This window comes from Pelobates fuscus, chromosome 12 (genome assembly GCF_036172605.1).
Source record: "Pelobates fuscus isolate aPelFus1 chromosome 12, aPelFus1.pri, whole genome shotgun sequence".
NCBI classification, from domain to species: domain Eukaryota; kingdom Metazoa; phylum Chordata; class Amphibia; order Anura; family Pelobatidae; genus Pelobates; species Pelobates fuscus.
In genome coordinates, this window is record NC_086328.1 from 60,652,381 (window position 1) to 60,666,109 (window position 13,729).

The following is a 13,729-nucleotide window of genomic DNA, read 5'->3' on the forward strand; positions in this document are numbered from 1 at the left end:
GAATTGCCCCTATATGTCGTAGGTGCTCTTCCCAGGTCTGGCTAAATATGGTGTCGTCTAAGTACGCACAGGCATAACCTTGGAAGCCGTCCAGTAGCCGATCTACCATCCGCTGAAAGGTTGCCAGAGCGTTTTTCATCCCGAATGGCATGACCCAGAATTGGTACAGGCCAAACGGGGTGACAAACGCCGACTTGGGGATGGCATCATCGGCTAGTGTAATTTGCCAGTATCCCTTACACAAATCTATGGTAGTGAGATACTGGCCCCGGGCCATCTTATCCAACAGCTCGTCTATCTGGGGCATCGGGTAGGCATCCAACACTGTTTTGTTGTTTAGCCTCCGATAGTCGACACAGAAACGTGTCGTGACGTCCTTCTAAGGTACCAGCACTACCGGCGATGCCCAGGGGCTATCTGAGGGCTCGATAACCCCTAGCTGTAACATCTCGTCTAGCTCGGCCTTCATATGGGTCCTGACTGATTCAGGGACCCGATATGGAGCCTGTCGCATAGGTAGCTGTCCCGGGGTTTCGACTCGGTGGGTGGCCAGTGGAGTGTACCCAGGCAAATTGGAGAAGGTAGCCCCTTTAGCTACGATCAGCTCTTGTACCTGGGCACGTTCCTGAGGGCTTAGCCGCTCCCCCAGCTGAACCCCCCGGGAGGGCTCTATCTGCTCTTCCGGCTCTAATAGGTCAGGTAGGGGCAGGTTCTCCTGATCCTCTGAGGCTGAGGCGCATATCGCCGTCACGTCCTCTATCCTCTCATGGTAGGGTTTGAGCATGTTCACATGGAGCATGCGTCTCTTCCCTACCCCTGAGCAGGGGCCAATCACATAGGTGGTGTCACATCTCTGTTCCACCACCTGGTATGGGCCTTGCCAGATGGCCTGCAGCTTGTCTGTGCGGACGGGTTTTAAAATCAACACCTTCTGTCCCACTTGAAAGCTGCGGTCTCTTACTCCCCTATCGTACCAGCGGCGCTGGCGTTGTTGGGCCGCCTGGAGGTTGGTGCGCACAGTCTGAGTCAGCACCTCCAGATGGTCCCGGAACTCCAGTACGTATGATACAATAGGGGTTCCATCTGAGCTACTCTCTCCTTCCCAGTGCAACCTAATTAGATCTAATGGCCCTCGTACCCTCCTTCCGAACAGTAATTCAAACGGGGAGAATCCTGTCGATTCCTGGGGTACCTCCCTATACGCAAAGAGCAGGTGAGGTAAAAACCTCTCCCAGTCTTTATGTGTTTCTCCAAACGTACGGAGCATCTGCTTCAGCGTACCATTGAATCTCTCGCATAGCCCATTGGACTGGGGGGTGGTAGGCAGAATTTACTATTGGCTTAATGCCACATACCTTCCACAGTTGTTGGGTGACCTCGGCGGTGAATTGGGTGCCCCTATCAGATATTATTTCTTGGGGAAACCCCACCCGGGAAAATATCTTCATTAAAGCCTCAGCCACCGTTTCAGCGTGAATATTAGTGAGGGCTACGGCCTCGGGGTACCTGGTGGCATAGTCCACTACAGTTAGGATATATCTTTTCCCCGAGGGACTGGGTTTTGGTAAGGGCCCCACTATGTCTACAGCTACCCTACTGAAAGGTTCTGCAATAATAGGGAGGGGACATAGTTTGGCTTTGTGGCGGTCACCTCGTTTGCCTACTCGTTGGCAAACGTCACAGGAGGTGCAATACTGTCGCACATCTTTAGAAATTCCGGGCCAGAAGAATGCATGGGTTAACCGGTACCGGGTACGGGTCATCCCTAGATGCCCGGACAAGGGGATATCGTGAGCAATCCTAAGTAGCTCCTGCCGATACTTCTGGGGAACTATTAGCTGCTTGGTCGTCACTGTGACTGACCCTCCTACTCCTTTTTCCGCGATGCGGTACAGTAGCCCTTTCTCCCATGTGTACCGCTCCCCCTCTAACCCTGCCTGGTCGGTGTGTACTCTGTCCCTGTATACCTGTAGGGTGGGGTCTGACTTCACCTCTGCCTCAAAGGTAGTTGGGGTATCCCAGGACATGTGTGTCATGTGGGGGTCATGGTCTCTTACCTGAGCCTCAGAGTGTGGTGGTGGAACCGTGGTGCGAGCCTGTTGCCGTGTAGTCACTGGATGGGTTTCCTGGTGTGGAGCCTGAGGTATAAAAGCAGAAGTCATCTGGCCCAAGTCATTCCCCAGTACAACATCTGCTGGTAAATTTTGCATGAGGCCCACTTCCACAGTCCCCTCTCCCACACCCCAATCCAAATGGACCTTGGCAGTGGGTAGTCGGTACACTGCTCCCCCTGCCACTCGCACTGCCACTGATCTGCCAGTGTGGGTTGAACCTGGGACTAAATGAGGTGCTACCAAAGTTAGAGTGTCCCCGGAATCTCGGAGCCCTTGTACCTCCTTCCCTTCCAGGGTCACTAGCTGGCGATGATGCTGCCGGTTGTCGGTGGCTCGAACCGACATCACCTCGTGGAGTACTCCTAGAGGTTCCTCGGTTTGAGTGCTCAATATCTCCTGGGTGGCTGGTGCTACTTGAAAATGATGAGCAGCGGCCCTGGGTGCCAAATTTGGTCGGATTTGGTTCCACGCTAATAAAATCTTCAAAAGACATTGGAACATTCTAAAATTCGATGAGTTTATAGGCCCTAAATTACCAGAATACCCTCAAATTATTTCCCGGGAAAGCAAAAACCTGTCCACATTTCTAACACCTAGCCATTTTCAGAATAAAATCAATAAGAAAACAGAGAGTAGTAGAGGATTCTACACTTGTGGCTCATGCAAAGCGTGTAGGGGATTACCATCCCACACACGCTCTTTCACAAGCTTTATTACTAAAGAGACTTTTTTCATCCAGGGACGGGTCACCTGCTCTTCCTCGCATGTTGTGTACCTCCTCTCATGTGGATGTGGTGCACAATATGTGGGGAGAACGGGGCGACCAGCCAAAACTCGGTTTTTAGAACATAAAAACAATATCAGGAAAAATGTACAAAATCATTCTGTACCAGTACATTGTAATAGATGCCTGCAATTCCACTTACACAATTTTTCATGGGTGGTTATAGAACAAGTGTCTCTTGGTGTAAGAGGGGGAGACATTGTCACGAGACTGAGACAGAGAGAGGGATACTGGATCCACAAACTTAAAACACTCCAACCCTATGGGTTGAATGTGGATTTTGATCTAATTTGTTTTCTTTAATAACATTGATTATTAGTATTTTTATTTTCAATTTTATTTTCATTTTTATTATTATTTTATTATTATTTTCATTTTTTCATTTTTATTTTAATTTTTATTTTTATTTCCATTTTGATTTTCATTTTTATATTTATTTTTATTTCTATTTATTTGTATTTATTTGTATTTTCATTATTATTATTATTTTTATTATTATTTTTATTTTATTTTTATATTCATCTTCATTTTTATTTTTATTATTTCTATTTTTATTTATTTTTATTTTCATTTTTATTTTTATTTTTATTTATTTTTATTGTATTTCATTTTCATTTTTATTCTTATTTTTATTTTTATTTTTAGTTTTAATTTTAATACTAATTATATTTTGATTTTGATTTTGATTTATTTATTTTATCTTTAATCTATTTTTATTTTTAATCATTTTTATTTTGATGTTTATATCTTTATTTTCATTTTTATTTTTATTTTTATTTATTTTTATTTTTATTTATTTTGACCTCTCTTTTTTTATTTCATTTTTTATTTCATTCATTATAGATAATTTCATATATGTTTAGTGTATTCCAGTATCCATCTCTCTGAATATCTCCACCAACTATGGAGTGCAGAATTATTAGGCAAGTTGTATTTTTGAGGATTAATTTTATTATTGAACAACAACCATGTTCTCAATGAACCCAAAAAACTCATTAATATCAAAGCTGAATAGTTTTGGAAGTAGTTTTTAGTTTGTTTTTAGTTATAGCTATTTTAGGGGGATATCTGTGTGTGCAGGTGACTATTACTGTGCATAATTATTAGGCAACTTAACAAAAAACAAATATATACCCATTTCAATTATTTATTTTTACCAGTGAAACCAATATAACATCTCAACATTCACAAATATAAATTTCTGACATTCAAAAACAAAACAAAAACAAATCAGTGACCAATATAGCCACCTTTCTTTGCAAGGACACTCAAAAGCCTGCCATCCATGGATTCTGTCAGTGTTTTGATCTGTTCACCATCAACATTGCGTGCAGCAGAAACCACAGCCTCCCAGACACTGTTCAGAGAGGTGTACTGTTTTCCCTCCTTGTAAATCTCACATTTGATGATGGACCACAGGTTCTCAATGGGGTTCAGATCAGGTGAACAAGGAGGCCATGTCATTAGATTTTCTTCTTTTATACCCTTTCTTGCCAGCCATGCTGTGTGGGGTGATGGAGCATTGTCCTGCATGAAAAATCATGTTTTTCTTGAAGGATGCAGACTTCTTCCTGTACCACTGCTTGAAGAAGGTGTCTTCCAGAAACTGGCAGTAGGACTGGGAGTTGAGCTTGACTCCATCCTCAACCCGAAAAGGCCCCACAAGCTCATCTTTGATGATACCAGCCCAAACCAGTACTCCACCTCCACCTTGCTGACATCTGAGTCAGACTGGAGCTCTCTGCCCTTTACCAATCCAGCCACAGGCCCATCCATCTGGCCCATCAAGACTCACTCTCATTTCATCAGTCCATAAAATCTTAGAAAAATCAGTCTTGAGATATTTCTTGGCCCAGTCTTGACGTTTCAGCTTGTGTGTCTTGTTCAGTGGTGGTCGTCTTTCAGCCTTTCTGGCCTTGGCCATGTCTCTGAGTATTGCACACCTTGTGCTTTTGGGCACTCCAGTGATGTTGCAGCTCTGAAATATGGCCAAACTGGTGGCAAGTGGCATCTTGGCAGCTGCACGCTTGACTTTTCTCAGTTCATGGGCAGTTATTTTGCGCCTTGGTTTTTCCACACGCTTCTTGCTACCCTGTTGACTATTTTGAATGAAACGCTTGATTGTTCGATGATCACGCTTCAGAAGCTTTGCAATTTTAAGAGTGCTGCATCCCTCTGCAAGATATCTCACTATTTTTGACTTTTCTGAGCCTGTCAAGTCCTTGTTTTGACCCATTTTGCCAAAGGAAAGGAAGTTGCCTAATAATTATGTACACCTGATATAGGGTGTTGATGTCATTAGACCACACCCCTTCTCATTACAGAGATGCACATCACCTAATATGCTTAATTGGTAGTAGGCTTTCGAGCCTATACAGCTTGGAGTAAGACAACATGCATAAAGAGGATGATGTGGTCAAAATACTCATTTGCTCAATTCTGCACTCCCTGTATGTATCGTCTAAGTCACCTCTATAATTTTATTGAGCATATCTATGGATTTCTACAGTCTGGATTGAAGAAGGAGGCATCCTTCTATGTTCCTGATTGATGTTAATTATGCTATAATGCTTCCTGTGTTTTGATATATAATTTCTTGTTTTTTCCCCATCGGTATCCATACTTCTCGGCGACGGCCGAGGTGGAACGCATGTGCGTTCCGGCCACGGAAAGATGACGTATTTGGATATGCGTCCGGAAGAGAGGATATCTTCCGGGTGGGTGGAACGCACGTGCGTTCCACTGCGGCAATACGGAAATACACAGACGGATCTGAATCTTGAGAAAATGCAGAACAGCTGCCATAGAACCCACGGATTGGCGAACTTTTGGCGCGGAATGGGACTAAGGACCTATAAAAGAAGATTTAAGAAACAGGACTTTTATTAATGTATTTGTATTTTATTGTTTTTTATATATTTGATTGCTGTTGCTCCCGATGATGTCTAGTATCTAGACGAAACGCGTAGAGCTGCTTCATAAATCCTGTAACCTGCTTCTTCAATTCACCACCTTTGATGAGCATTCTTACTTCTGACTTTTTGTAAGTTTTTCCATTAAATGTGATTTTTTATTTAATTAAGATTTCACACTATGTCCAGTTTTCTTTTCTGCATGTACTCCTGAGGAATTATACTCCAGGATCTAAAGACATCAGATGGGCTTGAAATACTCCTTTATTTTGTGAGTGCATAATATTCATAGTAGGGACATATACACTAAACGGTGTTACCCTATGAGTGTTCTCTGCTTCCATTTTATCTAGGCGTATCTTGTTTTACATATTGATTTGTGAGGATCCGAGGAATCCTTTGTTACAGCCTAGACTCAGAGGGAAGTAATCTACCCCCCTTTTGTTAATTCACTGCTGCACCTGGGTGGTCTCCTTTTTGTCTATACACATATTGGTTCCACGCTTGTCTGCTCCGGTTCTGAGTGCACTCTCAGGAAATATGTCCCCACTGTTTGCAGGTGTGACACTGGATGTTAGCCTGGCCGTTATAGCGAGAGGGAGGTGGTGGATTACCTTGGGTTGATCTAGACAGTGGTACGGTGGGGCCGGTAGGCGTAAAGGTACTGGGCGTCAGGCGTAGGCGTAAAGGTACCTGGCATCAAAATGCTGGTCAGCTAGTCGAGCCGCTTCCGTTAGGGTGAGAGGTTTCCGATCTCTCACCCATTCTTGTGCCTTTGGGGACAAGCCATTAAAAAATTGTTCCAGCAGCATTAACTGCCTCAGTTCTTCCATAGTAGTGGCGTTGCTGGCTTGTATCCACCCTTGTGATGCTTGGTCCAGCTTGTGCACCCACTCTGCATGGGAATCTTTTTCTGGTTTGCGCAAGCCTCTGAACTTGCGCCGGTATGCCAACGGGGTAATGGCATACCTCTCTAAAATCGCCCTTTTTACTTTTGCATAATCTTTGCTGTCCTCTCGGGGTACAGCGCGGTAGGCTTCCGCTGCTCTACCCGATAGTTTGCCTGCCAGTAGGGGTACCCATACGGCCGGTTCCAAGTCATGCAGATCACACAGCCTCTCGAAATCCTGTAAATACCCGTCAATCTCATCTTTTTCTTCACAAAACACCTTAAATGCATGATATGGGATTTTGGGCTTTACCTGTCCGTAAATGGAGGCAGTAACGGACTCTTCCCTGGACGGTGGTTCCGGTGTGCGGTTTGCCATGAGATAATTATGCACATCTGACATCAGCACGGTCATTATTTCCATGGGTACTGGCTGCGGCAAAAACTCCATCCTGGTTCTCAGCTCTCTCTGGTATGGGGTCTCTTCCATGGCTGGTGGAGGTGTAGCGCTGCGGGCTCTGTCTCCCTCCATCAGTTCAGCGATCAGCACAGCTTTGGCTTTATTGCTGGCTATCTTACCCCTGGCTTCCAGTAGCTCCTTTAATGTCTGCCGTTTCAATACAGTATAATCAATCTCCATACGAATTGCCCTTTGCTTTCCTTATTCGGTAGTTTCTGTTTACACGAACACCGCTTTTCGGCTGTAAGGTCGGATCCCGTCGCTTCCACCAATTGTAGCGGAATGCAGTATTATAATCCACGATCTCTGCTGATATCACAGGTAAATCCACAGTCAGCGCTAGAAAGCAAGGCAATATCCCAATCCTCCCAATAACCGGACGAAACACAGTCTGGGAGTCAACTAACTGGCTTTATTCACAAGCTGGCATATTTATACAGTTCCCCATGCAAGGGGTTTCCTTACAGGGACTTCAGGGGATTTATTCCCTCATGCAATATAATTCTCCCAACAGGCATTGCTGCTGAGAGGGATACTCCCACTAAAATGGACGATTAAGTGGATTATCCCCTTGTGCAGCAAAACTGACAATTTACATTAAAATACAGTTTTTGTGTTTTATTCGGTATATTGACATAACCGAACGTTCGGTAGATACCTGGGATCTGAGCGCATCTTTTGAGAGAATACCGCTCAGCTCCCAGCTGAAATGACCGAACGCCGCAACAAATAAGGTTATACATTGAAGTTCCCCTCAATCTGTCGATTGTACTTAGGGGAACGATCCTACCGAACACCGGGCTCCCGAACGGCCTGGAAGTACAGCGGTGTTCGTGTTGTCGAGTAGCCGTTTTCAGTTCCAGGCGCTCGACGACCAAACACCGCTGAAGAATAGCGAATCCAAGATGGCCGACCGCCGCATGAGCGCATCTTTTGAGAGAATACCGCTCAGCTCCCAGCTGAAATGACCGAACGCCGCAACAAATAAGGTTATACATTGAAGTTCCCCTCAATCTGTCGATTGTACTTAGGGGAACGATCCTACCGAACACCGGGCTCCCGAACGGCCTGGAAGTACAGCGGTGTTCGTGTCGTCGAGTAGCCGTTTTCAGTTCCAGGTGCTCGACGAACAAACACCGCTGAAGAATAGCGAATCCAAGATGGCCGACCGCCGCATGGTCGGTAGTCGAACGACGGCCACCTAGGAGAGCCTAGGAGAGCCTCTAATTATCGGTTAACAAGCGCCACACAACTCTAAGTGTGTGGTCTATCAGGGGAGCCCGTATCCGTGTGACGAACAGCCCGGATAGCCGCTGTTCGTCGAACGAAGTACTTGCATGCTGGTAGCTTACGGCTGCCAGCATGCGAACTACCATAGCACAGTACACACACAGCAAAATATACACAGCACACAATACAGCCTACAGACAACCTTTCTACATTATAGTCCAGAAGTGGCTAGGTTTGTCACACACACACTGCACACACTATACACACACAGCATACACCCTATACACACACTGCATACACACTATACACACTGCACACACTATACACACACTACACACACTATACACACAATATACACACACTGTACACACTGTACACACTATGCACACACTGCATACACTATGTACACACACACTACACACACTGCATATACAATACACACTGCACACACTATACACACACTGCACACACTATACACACACTGCACATGTTTACACAGTATGTAGAGGGAAGCCATGTTACTCTGTATATAGAGAGGAGCCACGTTTACACTGTATATAGAGGGAACCATGTTACTCTGTATATAGAGAGGAGCCGTGTTTACACTGTATATAGAGGGGAGCCATGTTACACGGTATATAGAGAGGAGCCATGTTTACACTGTATATAGAGGGAGCCATGTTACTCTGTATATAGAGAGGAGCCGTGTTTAGACTGTATATAGAGGGGAGCCATGTTACTCTGTATATAGAGAGGAGCCATGTTTACACTGTATATAGAGGGGAGCCATGTTACTCTGTATATAGAGGGAGCCATGTTATTCTGTATATAGAGGGAGCCATGTTTACACGGTATATAGAGGGAAGCCATGTTACTCTGTATATAGAGAGGAGCCATGTTACTCTGTATATAGAGAGGAGCCGTGTTTACACTGTATATAGAGGGGAGCCATGTTACACGGTATATAGAGAGGAGCCATGTTTACACTGTATATAGAGGGAGCTATTTTACTCTGTATATATAGAGAGGAGCCGTGTTTAGACTGTATATAGAGGGGAGCCATGTTACTCTGTATATAGAGAGGAGCCATGTTTACACTGTATATAGAGGGGAGCCATGTTACTCTGTATATAGAGGGAGCCATGTTACTCTGTATATAGAGGGAGCCATGTTTACATGGGTTATAGAGGGAAGCCATGTTACTCTGTATATAGAGAGGAGCCATGTTTACACTGTATATAGAGGGAGCCATGTTACTCTGTATAAAGAGAGGAGCCGTGTTTAGACTGTATATAGAGGGGAGCCATGTTACTCTGTATATAGAGAGGAGCCATGTTTACACTGTATATAGAGGGGGCCATGTTACTCTGTATATAGAGGGGAGCCATGTTACACTGTATATAGAGGGAGCCATGTTACTCTGTATATAGAGGGAGCCATGTTTACACTGTATATAGAGGGGAGCCATGTTTACACAGTATATAGAGGGGAGCCATGTTTACACGGTATATAGAGGGAGCCATGTTACTCTGTATATAGAGGGAGCCATGTTACTATCTGAGGTGGTTAACTATGATTGGCCCTGGCATGTTTGTTAGTCTGGCCTGCATGGTTGTCTGGCATGAATAAAAGTAGCATGTTTCAACTATATTAGTAGTTAGACTAGTTTGCACTAAAACATGTGCAAATGGGGAGTTTGCGGTTGTGTAAATGGACTGTTTGCGGTTGTTTGCGGTGCGTTAAACGGGGAGTTTGGTCTGTCACTGTGAAGCGGGCGTAACCCTTACACTACCTGATCGATACAACATCATACCTGATGTTTTAAAGCACGTTATTCCAAACAATTTAGGAATGTTAGGTTATTTATGCCCTTTATGGATTAAAACCAGACTCTGCATCAACTGTGTAATTTTCCATGGGAGTTTTGCCATGGAACCCCCTCCGGCATGCCACAGTCCAGGTGTTAGTCCCCTTGAAACAACTTTTCCATCACTATTGTGGCCAGAAAGAGTCCCTGTGTGTTTTAAAATTTGCCTGCCCATTGAAGTCTATTGCGGTTCGCGCGGTTCGCTCGTTCGCGAACATTTGCAGAAGTTCCCGTCCGCCGTTCGCGAACCGAAAATTTTGTGTTTGCGACATCACTAATCACAGGTAGAGGGGAGAATTTTGTGTGGGAGTGTCTGAGTGTATTGTACGTGTTTATTGGTTGTTTTCCAAAACCCTGTGGGTGGTACTAATGTGTAAGAATGTGTATATAAGAACAATAAACCCACAGCTCTGTCTGTTCCTGTTTTGACCCTCAACACGGAGCTATACCGCGAGTAGGGGCGTGTCTAGTAGAAAAAATTAAATAAATATTGCCCCCACCCCTGTGCGATGGGTGGGGGCCCTTAATAAGAATGAGGAGGGGGGGGGGACCTACTCTCCTCCCCCCCTAGCCCCCACCCCTGAGCGGTGTCATTTTACATAGCGTGGGAAAGTTCTTTGGACTTTTCCCACGCTGTGTAATTTGACTCATAACACTCTGATTGGTTAATCCACCAATCAGAGTGTTATGAGTCAAATTACACAGCGTGGGAAAATTCCAAAGAATTTTCCCACGCTGTGTAAAATGACACAGAGCACTCCGATTGGTGGATTTCAAGCAAACCTATCAGAGTGCTGTGACAGGTAAATGTAGAGACTTACCTGTCAGTCTCTTCATTTACCTGTCAGAGCACTCTGATTGGATGGCTTAAACCCACCAATCAGAGTGCTTTGATCCTAATTGCAGGGCAAAGCTTTATAAGCCTTCCCCTGCCCTGCAGAGCTCAGTTTGCACGGAGCCCTCCATGGGTGAAAATTGATTATTTTTTTTGCGCTCGTTTAAAAAAAAAAAAAATTCAAAGTGTGTCGGTTATTATGGATTTTTATTTGCCCTTCTTTGGGGCTGAAAAAAGAAGAGTTTAGAAGAAAGAAGACGTCAAATGGTAAGTCTATTTTTTTTTTACAGGTATTTAGATAAGGGTCCCCCCTCATTATTTTAGGATGGAAGGGTAGGTAGGGGTGGGGGCCGGGGGGGAGGACAATAGGTCCCCTCCTTATTGATATTTTGGGCCACCACCCACCGCTCAGGGGTGGGGACCGGGGGGGACAATAGGAACCCCCCCTTGTAACGGTCCAACCCTCTCTGACCGTCTTGGGTTCCCTTTCTCCCAGTAGTTAGCGAATAATCCTTCCAGGCAGAGTGTAGACACAAGCATAGCATAACCCCTCACACATGAGCCGAGGCTCAATGCTAGGTAGAGATCTGTTTAATGCCACACAAAACAACAGTATTCATGCAGTAAAAACACACCTGCTCTGAGGAAAACAAAAGTGTTTGAAAATATTACAGTTATTAAGGGTTTAAACTGGTGTTCTAAGAGGGGGGAAACAAAACAGTCAAACTAAGTCCATAAAAGAGGGGTTTTCTTAACACTGCTCCCCCCTTGCTGACAGCTACGGCAGACACAGTTGGACCCTTTTCGGGTCGACTTGGGGCTGTCTGGGTAATCCTTGCGAAATTTAGGCCGTTCATTCAGTTTGTCGGGATAGGCCATCCGCATTCCCATTCATTTTGTCGGTAGTGGATGGTGAAGTCATATGGTTGTAATGCGAGGCTCTACTGTAGAAGTCGGGCATTATCCCCTGCAACCATATTGAGCCAGACGAGAGGATTGTGATCCGTGATGAGGGTGAACGCCGGACATATAAGTAGGGTGTTAGTTTCTTCAATGCCCACACTAAAGCTAGGCATTCTTTTTCAATGGCCGCATAGCTGACCTCCCAGGGCAACAATTTTTGGCTCAAATAGGCTACAGGGTGCTCCCCCCGTCTTCTCCGACCTGGCTTAAGACTGCCCCCAGTCCAAACATTGAAGCATCTGTGTGTACAATGAAACGTTTGTTAGGATCGGGGGCATCGTTTATAAGAGCTTGCTTCAATGCTTGAAAGGCTGCCTCGCACTCTGGGGACCACAGGACCTGTCGGGGTAAGTTCGTTTTTGTCCAGTCCGTCAGGGGTTTGGCCAGGGCGCTATGGTCAGGAACAAAGTGCCTGTAGTAGCCGGCTGTCCATAAAAAAGCCATAACTTGCGTCTTGGTACGGGGGGTGGGCCAGTTGGCAACAGCCTCAATCTTAGTGGGCTCCGGCCATTGTTTTCCGCATCCTACCCGAAGGCCCAAGTACTGCACCTCCACCATACCAATGTGACACTTGTCAGGCTTCAAGGTCAAGCCGGCTGCCCGGATTCTATCCAGTACCGTCCCTACATGTTCTAAGTGGGCCTCCCAGGTTTCACTAAAAATCGCTATGTCGTCCAGGTATGCACACGCATAATCCTGGAGACCATTTAGGAGGCGATCTACCATCCGTTGGAAAGTGGCTGGGGCATTCTTCATCCCGAACGGCATAACTCGGAACTGGTATAAGCCGAACGGGGTGACGAAGGCAGATTTCGGAATGGCGTCTTCGGATGGGGGAATTTGCCAGTAGCCCTTACATAAGTCTATTGTTGTCAGATATTTCCCCCAAGCCATCTGGTCCAACAGTTCGTCTACCCGGGGCATCGGGTAGGCGTCTGTGACAGTCTTATCGCGAAATCGTCGGTAGTCTACGCAGAAGCGGGTCGTGCCGTCCCGCTTCAGCACTAACACTACCGGCGAAGCCCAAGGACTTTCGGAATGTTCAATGACCCCTATGCATAGCATATTTCCCTCCGCAACCCTTCCCGGACTGCCTCAGGGATGCGGTAGGGGGGCTGCCGCAAGGGAGCCTGGCCTGGGGACTCAACCTTGTGGACAGCCAATCTCGTGTACCCAGGCACCCGAGAGAACGTAGCCTGTTTCAGGAGGGCGATTGCCTGGGCCCGTTCCTGTGGTCCCAGCCGTTCCCCCAACTGTGCCGCCTCTATAGCCCGTACCCTCTGGTCGCCCTCCAATAGATCCGGCAGGGGTAGGGTGTCTAGATCCTCGGATGGAGGTGCATACACGGCAGCCACCTCCTCTTCTCTGCGCTTGTATTGCTTCAGCATGTTGATGTTGAATGTGCGCTTTATATTCTCATCATCACAGCTGGCTACCGTGTACGTAGTGTCACATACTTTCCCAATAATTTTGTAGGGTCCCTGCCAGGCAGCCTGTAGTTTGTCCCGTCGGACTGGTTTAAGTACCATAACTCACTGGCCTACCTGAAAACTACAGTGCCTGGCCTTCCGGTCATACCATACTCGCTGGCACCGCTGAGCCGACTGTAGGTTTTCACGCACCATCTGGGTCAACGCCTCCATACGGTCCCTCAGTTCCAGCACATATGGCACCA